At 43.7% G+C, this 15,378-nt stretch overlaps 1 protein-coding gene across 4 annotated transcripts in view; it reads left to right on the top strand.

The window, feature by feature from the left end:
- Positions 1-15,378, top strand: part of LOC118174102 — a 272,434-nt gene that overhangs the window by 75,790 nt on the left and 181,266 nt on the right. The window contains exons 4-5 of one of the 4 annotated variants that reach the window (XR_004754535.1): positions 10,927-11,018; positions 11,975-12,962. The exons of the other annotated variants lie outside the window; for them this stretch is intronic. The gene's annotated coding sequence lies outside the window, so the exon portion shown is untranslated. Of the gene's footprint in view, positions 1-10,926; positions 11,019-11,974; positions 12,963-15,378 lie in introns of those variants that run through there. 4 annotated transcript variants of the gene reach the window in all.

The following is a 15,378-nucleotide window of genomic DNA, read 5'->3' as shown; positions in this document are numbered from 1 at the left end:
CTGGCAGCTGCGCCTTGTGAGTCAACTCTGGGGTAGTCAAAGCCATGAAAATGTGTGGCAGTGAGTTCAGCCTTCCAGCGAAGTCAGCGGAATTGTAACTTCATACCGCATGATGAGGTCTGTCTCACCACATCATGTCACTTGTTTTCAAGGGAAAAACGTCCCAGTTGTGCTGTGATGTGAAATCGCTGCAGTGTTTGTTCGATTCATGGTGTAATCTCTGTGCTTTGCTAACAGCACTATGGGTGTGAGGCTCTGATTCTGTAATTCAGGAGGCAAGACTGGGAAAACAATGCTCATATATATATATTATTTTTTCCTGTAAAAGTGGTTTACTTTGCTCAGTTAGCAGCTCTTAAGTGCTTAAGTGTGGGCTGAATAGTGATACTTTTAGCCATCTACTTATTCTTTTTTTTTTTCTTTTGATGCATACTCTACAGTTTTAGCTCATCTAATTGCAAGACTTAGCTAGCAGTGTTCATATCCCAAGAACTTCTCTGCTCCATGCATCCCTGCCTGCTTTGAAATGACCATCCTGGGGAGATTTTTGACTGTTACGGTCAAGGGAAAGTTACTTTTTTGTAGCACTGACAGCATTTTTAACACATCATCAGTAAATAAGAGGAGAAATTATATAGAGAGAATAGTGACCATAATTGATGGATAAACATCTGAAAGCTGCTTTCAAAGGCTACAATAGAAAGATACGCAATTCTAAGCTCGGCTGTTCTCCGTGTGTACAGAAACATGGACATCAAAGGAATCTTCTTTAATTGAAGTTGTTCTGAAATTAAATCTCTCCAGTGTTAATACTTGTAGGAATGAGGATTGCTTTTCAACCCATTTATACCTGTTAATGAAATCTAAGAATTTGCTGCCCGTAGGAGTATTGGGAGGATAGGAAGATATGATTGTCTTTCTTGAGACCATATTATGTTAATTTTCCTGACTAGACTATGGAAGCACAAAAAGCAATAACTCATGTATATGAAGACAAAATTCTTAGGATTGTTGTCATGGAAACAAAGTGGAAGCAGCTCCTTTTCCTTAAATAAATTCAATAGCCAGGCTAACAGAGATTGAGCACACACCTCATGTGCATGCTCTCACTAAACGGTCCTGATAAGGGCAGCAACTTGTCTGCACCCAAACCTCCCAGTGTCTGCCTGTGTGCGGGGCAGCTGGGTCTGTAGGGCTCAGCCTTTGCCGTCGGAGTCCAAGAACTGTCCTGGGGCTGATGTTGTGTGCGCTGGAGCAGGAGACAAGGCCAGTAATAATTTGCTTGGACAGATGTATACAGGGACTTCACAAGACTGGGAGCACTTCAGCTGTGCTTTATGTTGGCTTGATTCAAAGTTCATTAAACCTGGGAGACTCCTGCTCTGAATCAGAGACTTCAGGAGCTGTTCTGTTCATTGGTACAAATCTCATTTGTACGGATGAAGCTGGGTAATTGTATCTGAGAAATCAATGAGAAGTAAAGCCGGGAGCTCCAGAATGTTGGTTTGTCTGCCCCAAGGGGTGCCTCGGCAAAGGATGAGCTTGCCTTTTCTGTAGAGAAAAAGCTGTTAGCTTTCTGTCCTGTGGGCAGCCTTTTGCTCTCGGAATGTGGTATTTTAGTTCTAATCATTTGTCTAAATTCACCTTTGTTGTAGCATTTAAGTAACTAAAATAAATAATAGGGGCTTTGGCTCTGTCAAGGAGGAAGAGTTTGGTTACGTGTTTCAATCCCAATAGCTGCAGGACAGCAAGGAAGAGAAGGAAGAGGGCTTGGAGGAAGAAACTTCAGAAACTTCTATTTTATTTTAGTGAACTTTTGGTAATTTGGTACAGTTCAACCTTTTGGGCATGAGCAAAAGTATATTTGAAGTCAATGGAAAGGCTTCTGCTTAAGTGATGTTAACCATATGGTTCTTCAGGAGCGTGGAGTTAGTCATGCTTCCTGCTCCACACTGCTCTAAAGGAATATAACACGTCTGTGAATGTCCTCAAATAACCCATGGAACACGTGAGAAGCCTTCAAACATGAGGTTGCTTAATGCACTGATACCCAGAAAGGCTAGAGGAGAGCTGAGATGCTAACCTGGAAGCATTGTGTGGCATTGTGCCACCTGAAAGTATGTTTTGTCCTTTCTTCCAGATGAAGCATTGCATTGCCTGTGTGTTTCATCTGCTCCCGTGTTGCCTTCATGTCCATTCATTCCTCTTTTTGCATTATTCAATGTGAGAAGGGCAGGAGTTACCCCTGTAAACTCTCATGCAGGTTGATCTTGGCTTGTGCGAGAATTTTACATTTGAGAAGTTTGACAGCAAGGACGTTTTGTCAGGGTGTGGAAGTGCCGAGGAACAGCAGGCAGCGTGATCCGAGGTCGCTATCAGAGCAGCTGCAGCAGAGCTTGCTTGGTTTGTTTTGTTAATACCTGTCGTGAGGTACGTGCTACCAGAGATTCACGCACGTTTTATGTTGGGTGCAATGGGAAGCCTGGGATGATGCATGAGCAAAAGCTCTCTGCATTGCTCTTGGTGCCTGATAGATTTATTGGCTTATATTGTAATACAAAACGCACTGGTGTGAGCCAGTACAGCTGCAGAGCATGACGTGTCCAGAGAGGACTTAATTTAAGATTAAAAAAGAACTACAAGATGGAAACCTTAATTAAGAGTAGAGAAGTATCACCAAAAAAATCTTCTTTTTAAACTTTTTTCTTTTGGTCAAGTATTTTTGGTGGTTGTCTGGGGCATATTCTACTGAACGACTCATATGAAGTATGAGAGGTGCTTGAAATGCTGAAGCTTGAAAATATCCCCATTTCTGACTTTCCAAATACAAAGTGTGAATACTTTGACTTATAAATATCGTTTGCGCGGAATCCACTTCATTTAGACCAGGTGGGCGACTGTCTGAAGAGTGCACGTTTGCAACATGCTTGGGTGATGCTGGCAGGTAGGTTCAGTTCCTGCTTCGCATTGTGCCTTTCCTCTTTTAGGGGTGTGGATTGTTAAATGAACAGCAACAACAAAAAAGGCAACAGGGGCACTTTTTTTTTTTTTTTTTTTTTTTATTGTCAACCTGTGATTATTGATCTGATTACCCTGGAGTTGGTGGGAAGGTTCCCAGTGGTTTCTCAGGGAGGATGTCCGTATGGCAGGCCTCTAGCCCCATTAGAACAAAAGCTGTCTTCGCTCACTGGGTAAAGCCGAGTTCTTGATCTCTCTTCACACCTTCCACATTTCTGTGTTGCAAAGGTAAATCCAAATATTAGAGCAGAATGAAACAATCTCCTTTGCTACAGGAATTTGAACAGCTGCACATGAAAGGATAAAAATGTTTTGCCAAGTTAATCTCATATGATTTACTGCCTACGCCTAATCTGTTTGGAAGTGGCTATGAATATTCTAATACCTTTTGGAAATTACTGCCTGGGATGACAGCAGCTGAGAAAAGCTGCGAGAGCTTTAGGATGGCTGCCTGCAGATCGCACACCTGCCTGCGTGCCTGCAGCAGTTGCAGTCAGACTCTTGGAACGCCGAAAATTCATTGTTATTTGTTGCAGCAATAAAAATAACGCTGTCTGCGTTCCCAGGAACTTCTGGAAGAGTCAGCAAATATGCAGATGACATCTGCAACCTGTTAAGCAAATTTATGGTTTGTGTTTGGGGAGTTAAGGCTGCCAAGAAAGGTGAGCTGGAAACCCAGGAGGCCTGCCCCAGCCCTGCTAACTGTTGGCAGTCACTGCTGCTCACTGAGCGGGGTTTCTTGGCTATCCCATGTCCCTGGGGACAGACGGGGCATCACGCCATGGGCTCCGCACGCACCCACGCTTACCTCACCTCTCTGATGAAGCTCCTAAAACTGATGTGGGCTACCACTTCAGTGCGGGGTGGGGGCGTGAGGAAAGGCACCATCGGCTTCTGCTTTAAATAAATAAATAATAATAACAAAGGCAGCAACTTTTGACAAAGATCTCATATATTTGTTGAGACAATCTGTGGTTACACCTGCCTGCTATGCTCAGCACACTGACTGAATTAAATGCTGAAGGCTGCTCAGGTGATCCCCGTGAAAGGTCACTCCATTTCTGTACAATCCTATTGGTTTTAATATAGGAGGCTATTCCTGGTTACGTTTTTCCTCTGTGAAAGAATGGTAAAAAAAAAAAAAAACATAGCAGAGAAATGAGCTACCTCTGAGGCAGCTGTGGCTGGGAAGCATCACCAAACGTAGCTCACAGTTTCGTACTGCTTTGAGTTTGCAGCTGATTTTCATGGTATGTCACCGTCAATTAAAATCAATTGGAGAAAATACCTGCACAAGAAAGAAGTTAAATATGGTGATGTTGGCACTATATTTCCCTGTTCTCATCACTGGGGTTGCAGTACACAAGAGAAATCTAGTAACAGCTACGGGGGATCATAAAGGCTTACCACCGAGGCGTTACGAGTATGGACCGAATGACACATGGACGGATCTGCCGGCATGAGCCAGCAGACACCGTTCTGGTGTCGTGAGAAGATAAATAATGCTCCTTGCTGTGTGCATCTATTTTACCTGAAAAGCTTAAATATATTTTTGTGTTGGTCTGGACAAATCTCCAACACCTGTATTTCTGTTGACTGGGCTGTTGCAAGCTTTTATCTTCAGGGAGAAGCCACCCGAGCAAATTATGGATAGGTTTCTCACCCTGTCTGGTGCCACAGGTCGCTATGGCTACAGTGAGTACCTGTTGCTCAGTGCTTCAGTGTCCACTAGCTCAGTATGAGATTAAATCTGCGTCGGGCATCTGGTGTAAAGAAGTGGTTCGTGGAGACAGGGCGCTGTCATGTGGAAGTGGTGATGTGAATTGGTTGAGCGTGTGTGTGGGGCACAGCTAAGGAGACCCAGGAAACAGTTCTGCAATCAAGCACCCAACAGTGTGTGCTGCAGTTACATGTGTATGAAGAAATTGCTTAGAAGCCAAAATATCTGCCAGGTCACGACCTGTAAAAAGATTCTCCTGACTTTAAGACAGAAGAAAGCAAACCCCTATTTTTGTTAACACTATAACGTGTTCTGAATTATTCTCTGCTGAGGGCTTGCCTTGACTTGTCATGCTCCTGCCGTGCTGCATGCAGGTCAGTCTGGGTCTGCCTTTCTGTGCAGGGTGGTGCTGGAGAGCCGTGGTGCAGCTGTGCGCCCCCGAATCTAAGTGGGACAAGTAACAGTGAACAGGTTTATAGCACAGACACGGCTGCACAACCCCCTGTTTAAGCGAGATGTGGCTGCTGGTAGTCCTTGAGCTCAGAGCAAGGTTTCATTGCACTCCAAGTGTGATTGACTCCAGGATTGTTTGAATGTTAGAGCCCAATGTGAAGCCCACCTGGGTCATTTTGCCAGGTTCAGTTGTCTTTAGATCTGACCTAGTGTAAAGTGAATGTTACAAAAAGCTTTCAAGGAAAGGAATAATTTTTTGTGCTAGATAGCTGTGGGATACAGCTTAATGACATTTAAAAATTCATTTTCCTTATGTCTTTTTGGTATGTTAGAAATGAGTCTTACTCGTCCCAGTAATCACTGAATGCTGTTAACAGTACGGGCTTGTTTGACAGTGCTGAAAATTTATGGCAGTAATTCTAAATACAGGCAATTTATACATTGCCAGAAGAAAGTAAGTATTCTTCCTATTTCATCTCAGTTTTTATAACTCTAACTACTAGCATATTCTACAGAAGACCTCATAAAACTTTGCAAATGCATTCCCTAAATCCCATGTTCTAGTTGTTTGTTTTTGCTGTCATTATTGTTTACAGGTTTTATGTCACTCTGAAAATACTGCCACTTTTGCAAATGTCATTTTAAAATTTTTTAATTGGGACCTAATTTGAATCGAGGATTTCACCAAGGGGACTTGTAACACACTGTCAAGTAATAGACGCTGCTAAATGCAGCTGCTGCTAGTACATATCCAAGGAAAAAAATGAAATTACCCAACACACCACATTGAGATCTAAATAATCTGTATCAGTCCAGGAGAGAGACTGAGATATCACTGTGGGCCACTCCATATGCAGCTGCGATCAAAAAAGCAAGTGTAATTCTCCTGTGCATGAGAAGTCAGGGAAATAACAGCACAGAAGCTGGGACAGAATTGGCTGAGCTGTCCTGCCTGGCCAGTGCCCAGAGGGCTGCAGTTGTGGCCCTCCCACTGGATTTCTTGTAGAACTGGGGAAGGTTTGGTGATGGGGAAAATACTAAAAAAATGCATTTAAAGGGCTAATTTCTCTTTGGTAATCGATAAGGAAGTTGATGGAATTATTATTTTATTATTATTTCTTTCTTTTAATTTTTAATATTGCTGAACATCCTTTTCCAGGTGTTCATGACATTTGTGTATGGCACAAGGAATTAATTCTCACCCAGATCACAGGATTTGTTGCCATGGGGGTTAACTGAAGCCACAAAAAATTGCACAATTCAGAATGGGATTAGAAACCTCCATAGGTAACAGGAGTATTTAATCTACCAAAAAATTTGGAGAGGATAGTAAACTCATGTTTCAGAATTCAAGCTCATCTCCAGACCTGGGAGCCAATCTGCTGTTGCAGACGTGATTGTCTGTTCCCAAGCCCTCCCTGGAGCACCAGGCAGCACCTGGTCCGTGCAGGACAGCCCGCTGAGGAATGCTTCATGGGCCTGATGTTCTGCAAATGGGCAGAGGCTCTCTGCAAGTGATGGTGAGGCCCCTGGGTGTTGGAGCTCTGCTTCTCACTGTGCTTGTGTGAGCTTTTCTCACTTTTCTTGTGTGAGCCCGGGGAAGGCACTGGGGCTCGGTTCTAGTAGGTCTGTTGGGCTCTCAGGCTCGAATTAAACCATAAAACTTTGAGCTTTTATACTTGAGTTACCTAGTATGCTAATACAGTGGTGTGTCTATATTGATTACATGAGGAACAGAGAGCAATTAGGCTCCCGAATTAGCCACCTCAGTTAATTGCCAAAGGTAATTTGAAAGATGGATCAGGGCCTAATGTAATATAAAAGGAGAAAGACTGCAGATTGAGCTAAATCAACTTAGCTGAGATCAATGTGTCCTCTGGCTCGTGGTGGGAGGCACACAGCAGTAACGTGAGCTCGCTTTGGTTTTGTGCGGGGGTCTCCCAGATGGAGTATCTGGTAAACTCGGTGCTTTTCATTTCCCAGGGGGAAGCTAGCAATAGAAAACAAAGCTGACCTGGTATCATTTTCCCCTTCTTCCAGCTTTTCACAATTCTTCTGTCAATGCTTATGTAGCCTTGAGAAAAATATACTTCATCAACAGTGACTTAAAGCAGTCAGTGTCATCAAGTCTCTTATACTTCGAAAAGGACAGGAAGGTCCTTGAGCTCTCCTGCATTAGCGTGTCCTTTGGAAACACAGACTGTCCCTTAAATTGTAGGCTTTTATACATTTTGATGTTGTTTGCACTGTCAGCCTGAAGTGTGGGACTTTGAGCTGGTGGATTACAGCTTTGGATGTCAGCTCTGACACGGTGACTGGGACTGGGCCTTGCGCTCGCCTCTCTGGTCACTTCTGCAGTGATGTGGCATCAGCTACAGCTGTCAGCTGGGGTGACTTGGGGTTTTTCCTGCTAAATCCTATTAAATCGACAGCTCTGCCGTGGTTTGTGTTCCTCAGTCTGTTTGCAGAGGGGCTGAATGTGTCTGAGGAAAAAACTAGTTTCCATTTCTGAGAGATTCATGTCATGGCTATGAAAATACTCTGATCTGAAACTTCTGTTGTGAAATTCCTGGTTTGCCTGGCCTTCTACCTCAGGTGAAGTGTTTTGGAGCTGGTAGAAATGGCCGTGGCTTTTCCTGCTGTGTAGTGAGAAGGAAGCCTGGCTTGTCCTAGCCCTGCCTCTGACCTGCATGAGCAGGAGACCCTTTAAGCTGGTCCAGGTGGGCCCTGTGTCTGCAGGGGTTTGCTGGCTCTTGCTCCATGTCCGTGGGGCACGGGCTGTGAGGGGACAGGCAGGAACAGCCTCTGTGTGAAGAGCAGTGCTGAAGGATTTCGTTGTAAGCCTCAGCACAGATCAGAAAAGTTCACTGAAGGCGTAAAATAAAATAAAGCTATAGAAGAGAATATAACGCATTCTCTGAGTGAGTAGAGACTTGTACGTATTCATTTGCCAGCTAGTTTTAGTGATGGCTGTTAAGTTGTTTTCCCTTTAACAAATCTTGCTTTGGCACCTGAGCTTATTTTTTGCAGTTTTTTTAAAGCCTCATAGAATAGTGCATATTATTTAGAAACTACCATTAGCAGAAATTCTGGCTGTGCACAGTAACTTTTCATCCGGCCTGCTGTTCCAGGTAAGCAGAGCTAAACTCGTCATCTACATCCCTTATGGAGGTAATCTGTGACTATGAGACATTAATTACAGGATGCAGGCTCAAGTAACTTTGGAAGAAACTCTTTGGAAGTCCTGGGTGTGATCTATTCACACCAATCTTCTTGTTGCAGCATAAATTTGTAACCACATACCAATACCTTCTCATGTCAAGGCAGGCTGAAGCTGCCTGCACTCGTAGGGTTCACGCGGAGGTGCCGGACAGTCATGTTTACAGCTCAGCTCACCACAATGTGTCACGACTTGGGCAGTCTAGAATATAATAATATCTGAAAGCTTAGCTCAGTTTATTTTAGCCTAATCTTGAGGTCTTAAAGGACAGAGTGTATCTGAAGGGGCCAAACTGTACTTAGTAAAGCTGCCTTTGAAGCAGTATCCATTTTCCCAAAAGTAATTGTTGCCGTCCCAGGAAAACACGGAGATGTGTTTTTATGCCTGGGGATTGTGCACATAGTTTTTGGCACACAGTTTCTGTTCTTGCATGTCCACGTGTACATAATTGATGTTTTAGCACTTTGCGCTGCCTGCATGTACTTATCTCTTTGGTAATAAGACAAGTGCTTCTAGACTCATAAAAAACAGCTGACATGAGCTAAATTGGGATGTCCTGACTAAAGACCTTAAGTAAATAAACAGACTTTAATATGAGCGAGTAGTGCTAACTGTAATTACCTGGGGCTGCGTGCCATGGAACTGGAACAAAAGTCCAAACAAGCTAATTTCATTATTTTAATGGAAGTCTGCATTCCATTCATTAGACTGACATATGACTAGTCATTAGTAACAGTTCGTTTCAAAAGCTATGGTGGAAAAAGGTTGATTAAAAATTAATGAGGCCCAGACCCATTGCATTGCCATAGTGTCAGGCTTGAACTCATTGTTTAAGTCTGTGGAGCTAAAAGAAGAGCACACTTTAAAAACCCTCTTGGGTTTTTCTATTTTATATGATTTATATGTTTTTGCTCTCTGCCATGGAGGAGCAAGAACTTGTGAGTGCCTTGCCTTGCTGCAGAGATCAGCAATAAATTACACGGTTAAATAAGTTATTAACAAAACAGATTGCTGTGTCATTCTGATGTTTCTGCCATGCATTTTTAGAAAATATATTTTGCAGATAATCCTGTAAATGGGAGACTTAATGAACCAGCGCTCTCGTTGCCCTCAATTCCCTGGGAAGTCTGTGACATTTGATTGGCAACTGCTCTGTCCATCGATCACACCCTGAGCTGCCTGCCTGCTCGCCAGCATCCGTGCTTGGGTTCTGTTGGGGGAGCAGAGCTCCGCTAGGAGAAGACCGTTGTGGTAAAGCAGGAGCACGGAGGCAATTTCCCTGATGCGGTAACTGAGAGATGGAATGTAAATGCTGTTAGTGGAGGAGGTCAGGCTGATAGCTATCAGTATGTGGCTGATGCCATTTCCTGAAGCTGGAAATTGAATCTGGCTTCTGCAGATATTTGTTTACATACTTAGAAAGATGGAGTTAATTCTAAATTGCTTGTTTTCCTTGGTGGAAGGAGGTGTGGGTATTTTTGTGGGGAGAGGAGAAGTTAGAAGGAGAAGCTCTTAAGTAGAAGCACAAGAATCCCAATCCAAAATCTAGTCCAATTAAATCTGTATGGGAAAACCCCAAATCTAATCCGATTAAATCTGTATGGAAATCTCTATTTATTTATTTATTTATTTAAAAAGAGAGAGAGAGAGATTTGAACCACTGAATAGTAGTCAAGACCCATAGTTACATGTTTGTTAAAAATGGTAGCAAGGTTAGCTACTCTATGGCATATTTTAAGGCGAGCAACAACTGAACTTAAGCACTCTGAACAGAGGCTGTTGTAGGAGCCCTGCTCCTATGAGATGGCTCTAGTGGCTGCTTCTGGCACAAACAGTGACAAACTTCGGAGCTCCAAGAACCTGAAAGTGCTTTAGGAGAAGGTCCAAGTAGTTTCATGCTTCTGCAGTATTAGGTCTTACGTGGCTGTTAAGCCTAGTGCCGGTAACTGATGATATCAGCACAGACTCAGGATGCCCACACAGTACTGGCTTTTCTTCATCGTTACAAGCTTTAGGAAAATGCAGTGTCTTCTCACCTGAGTGAATGGTATCAGGCACATCACACCAGTCTGCAGTTCACTTCTGAAGGCAGTACATGATGCTGTTAAGGTTTATGAAGCTTTGCGTACAGTCTACCTACATGCCCCTCTTTGCTGTCAGCAGGCACGGTGGGTCGCTGTGCTCCAGGAGGTTTGTCTCTCTCACAGGGTTGTGCCTCAGCTCAGTCCAGCAGTCCTGGGGGCTCAGGAGGTTTGGGATCTGGTGTACGCCTCATTTGGTACCCAGGCCCCAGTGACCAAGGGTAGTAAGCATCTTACTAACAAATCTTAACTCATCCAAGTAGCATTCTGCACTACTTAGTAATTTTACAGCCCCCGCTGAAGTATCTTTGTTGCTTATCATTATATCTTCAATATGCTTAACTTCAGTTTAAATGTTCTGTGAAACAGCTGAACTTCAACCGGAAGATAGTCAGAGAAATCTGTAGTGACCATATGGTGTTATAAAATTACAGAAATGTGAGAGAGGCTTGAGCCAATTCCGACTGCCAAACTTGCTACTTGCTTCTAATAAACACTGAACTATCTGGCATCTGCTATCCCTCAGGTAATACCATCAAGAGTGGAAGTAAATGTTTCCTTTTAATTGCATTGTTTATGTCTCAGAGGGTCCAGAGAGATCATGCGATGTTTATTGAAATTTGCCATGAATACCGAATCAGTCATTTCAGGGAGAACTTTGATATTCTCTGTAATTCTGTCTTTAATTAGGCTGAAGCTTCACTTGTAATCTTTCAGAGTCATATTTGGTGTGTCTTCAAGAGGAAACATCCCAGCAGTTATCAGGATGAGTTTTGATAGGATTGTTTCGTGTGTTTTCACTCTTAATTTGGTGTTTTGGCAAGGAAAGCTGGGTCAGGGCTTTCAAGGAAAACTTCAGATAGAAGCGCAGAAAGCTGCAGATTTTGGGGCTCTTGGGATCTGAGAAGAGCCTGGGGATCATGTGCTATCGAACTAAAAGGGAGACTGAATGTCATGAACAACAACTGAGGGAGATTTCTGGGGAAAAGTTTACTGAATGTAGTTACTCAAAAGTCTAAAAGTGCCTTTAAAAACAAGCAGACAGTGATGTCCTTTGCCACTGGCCATTCTTCCATCAATAGCAACTTTTACCTTAAATCTAGGAAAGGAATAGCTTCACCCCCCAAAAAACAGTTGGACCCCGGTCTACCTGGTGAGCTGATAAAATGATCTGGTGGCAAAAAGGTGCATTCTGCTGATGTTAAAGTTCTTTTCAATTCTACTTTTCAGTTCTTTCTTTTACGGTCACCCACCTCATCTTCAGGAGCCACTGGCTTGAAAGTATGTAAGCTGAAATGCTGGACTAGGAATTTTATATCCTTAGGCCAGCTCCTGAGCTCTCATGCTTTGTGTGGGAGACAATTAGGGTCAGTTATGCTTGTCCTTACTGGAATGTTTTTTCTGTGAGTAGAAGATAAATCTTGTACACAGGACATTTCCTTGCAACGATCCTGAACAGAAACCAACTGTTGCCTTTAACAGTGTTGGAAAACATCTGGGACATGCTCCTGATCAAGTTGGGAAGTGACCCAGGAGCCCACGAATTATGTGGCATAGAGAAGGATTTGCTCTGTCAGTGGTGAAATCCTCTGATTCTTACACGAAGGCCAGGATTCAGTTCAGCTAAACCGAACGGCTGCAGGAGCCACAGCTGGAACGTGCACGGAAAAAGCAACTACGCACAAGTGGAAAGCTGTCAGTTTGACAAATACTGCAGTACAGCTCATGTCGCCCGGAATCAGTAATTCCCTGCGGTGAGGTGCATGGCTGATTGGCAAGGCCTCGAGATAATTTTCTCTCCTGGTTGAGGCTCTCTCTGCGAGCAGCGGTATGAGCTGTCACAACCTCTTCCTGGGACTCTTCTTCTGAGGGCTGGACACATTCTTGCTTGATGCACATTGTCAAATTCCATTCACATCTCCTTAAGTATTTGAAATTTCCTGCTCCTCTACAATATGTGAGCAGGTGTTGAGAAACACTAATGCTATGGGACCTAACTTTTAGGACGTGATGCACAGAGCGTTGTATCAAGAGGAAGTAATGTATGGCATTGGCAATACCTAGAGTGGGACACTGAAGAGCACAGTGATGTTTGACGGGGAGATATGCCACGCTGTAAGGTATCTGCCAGCTGTTTTTGAGATAACTTGTCACTGGGGAGAGAAACATGTATGTGAACAGGACAGGACTGCCAACCTGCTTATTTGTAAGTGTATAAGTATCAGAGAGGCAGTCCGTGCTTGTTATGTGTAGACATGAAAAATGAAGGGTATGTCTGAGGCTGAAGTGCAGGCAGTTTGTGTCCTGAAGCTGTGGAAGGTAAAGAGCACCGCTTTAACAGGTGGATGAACAAAGGGTGAACTGCCTCTAGAGACTAAGCTGTGTTCATACTGTGCTGGAAGGAGAGGCTCTGCCTCCATGCACAATGAGATGTTTTAACGGAGCAAACTGACTGGCATTCACTTCCTGCCCCAAATTCCTCCAGCATCGACATGCCTGGCTCAGTGCTCCGAGCCTCCAGACACAGACTGATAGAGGTGCCTGGGAGAGGGAGAATGGGCTTGCTGGGGATCCAGCCTGTCATCTCCTCGGCCCTGAGAATCCCACACTTGTCAGGGAAATGACCAGTGCAGGTCGTGGGCTGTGCCACAAGCGCTGTGGCGCAGGGCTGGCTCCTGGCTGTGCCTGAAGGACACGCTGCTCCGCGCCTGGGAGCAGGGCCTGAGGGGCTCTTGCTGAAAGCAAGTACCCAGATGGTGTGATGAAATTCCCTTAAAGCAGGGGCCAAGGCTGGAACAAGACAGGGCCAGACAGGGCAGGTAGGAAAGTGTCGCTAATTAAAGGCTACCTTGGAAGGTATCCAGTGAGCTCTTAAGCTTGGGGCTCAAGGGAACTGCAGCTTTATGGAGAAACTTTCTGCCAATTGAACCTGCTTTTTGTTGGTGCTGACAGCACCTGGCAGCCATGTTCATCATTTATGTGCAAATAATTAGGTTTCTGCCTCTTTGTCCTCCTTTTATGTGAAGCTCAGGGGTCTTCAGGAAAGTGATGGCAGACTTTGTGTTTGAGCTGGAGAAGTAAACTGGCAGAGATCACGTATGGCTGGGGTTTGTCTGTGTGTGATGATTCAGTCATAAATAATTCATAGGGCAGGCATCAGTGAAATGGAAGAAGATTCATAACTTCTTTGAGCCCGTAAATATCCAAATGTTACACTCCAAAATTAATTAGAAGCAATTTATATCAAGCATATGCTGTAGCACATCTTGCTTAATCAGGACATGTAGAGCTGTTAGCGGTTCCAGCCTTGGTTCACCTTAGGAATAAAGGAATTTTTATAAATGTCATGTATATAGGTGCTGCGGATCGTGGAGGAGATAAATGGTTTAATATGGCCTTGCCTTGTCTTATTTGTGTGGTGACGAAGGAATTGTAGCACACAGCTCGGTATACTTGTATGGGGAGGGAGATTTTCTATCACCGACAGAGCCAGGTAAGCAGGGAGTCTGTCAAGTCATTCACAAATAACTCAGCGTCTGGGGCTTTTTAGTGGTGGGTGATCTGGCAGCCTGTGTTGTATTATATTGATTAATTTCTCTGGCAGTAGCACGGTTGCAGAGGTGCATGTTTTGGCATGTTGGAGTGAAGCTGCTGTCTTGAGCAGGGAGCCAGGCCGTGGGGCAAAGCCTGTAGGTTCCCAGCCCGTAGCCTGGCAGGAGAGCAGCAGGTGGGCTGAGAAATCTCCAGGGCATCAGTGGTGTAAAAAAACATTTTAAAAACAATGATTTTAGCTGAAAATCAATGCTATTTTCATAAATGCAACATTTTTTCCTCTTGACAGGGTTGACTTCCTACCCCAAGGGGACAGAGGATGGCAGCCAGCACACACCTGTCACTGGTGTGAATTAAAGGATTACTGATGGGTGATTAAAGGAGGAAGGAGGCCAATTTTTGACAAGAATAGAAAGGTTGTCTTGATGTGGCACAGGCACTAGGAGCAATTAAAAATAAAGTTGGTTTAAAACAGGACCAAGATACCTATTTTAGGCATTTTATTTTTTTTTTTACAGAACTGGATTCACCGAGGAGTTTTGGTATTTTCCCCCACACAGCTGTTTGGTTTTACTTCTCTTTTTGTCTTTTTTTTTGTAACTGAATAATTAAGTGCAATAAATGAGAAACAGATGCAAGAGTGGCAAAGTGGAAAACTTAATTCTAGTTTTGCTATTTTGTCCCTTTGATTTTGGAAAGTTAGATTTTGGAAATGATTTTTTGGAGGGGGGGGGGAATATGGTTGAAGTCATCTTTCCTTTGAAGCCATCTTTCCTTTAATGCTTAAAATGAGAGGTGTGTTAAAAGAAAACTGTGTGGTCTAAGAAGGCTTAAAGTTTAAATACAATTTTTTTTTCTTTTGTATTTAGGACTGATTTTAAAAATCATGAAGACCTTGGTGGCATTGCCACCGAATTCATTAGGCCTGGATGCCATCCAGCTTTTCTCCCAGTCTGACTTAACTGCAGGTGACTAGCACAGATGGGAGAGCTTTGATATGGTACATAGCCAGTGATAGTTCTGCAGTGATTTCTTTCCATTAAGATGAAGTTAGAAAAGGCCTTGGGCAGTGCATTCGTGGTGTCTGTTGTGAGGGCTGATCAGTGCAGTATTGTCCAGTTCGGGTGCCTCTTTTCATCAGGTGTCTTCTAGTGCCAGAGGAAAATGCTCTCCCCAGCTTGCACAGACACACAGTACTTGGGGAGAACTAATAGGGGTCCGACATAACCTCATATTTCTCATTAGTATAAATTGAGCAGTCTAAAAAATAAAATAAGAGCAAACACTTAAAACATGTAGTGGTTTCTATTTGCGTTGCGATGGCAAAATGGAGC

This window comes from Oxyura jamaicensis, chromosome 14 (genome assembly GCF_011077185.1).
Source record: "Oxyura jamaicensis isolate SHBP4307 breed ruddy duck chromosome 14, BPBGC_Ojam_1.0, whole genome shotgun sequence".
Classification (NCBI taxonomy): domain Eukaryota; kingdom Metazoa; phylum Chordata; class Aves; order Anseriformes; family Anatidae; genus Oxyura; species Oxyura jamaicensis.
This window is presented reverse-complemented; position numbering and strand designations above follow the sequence as displayed.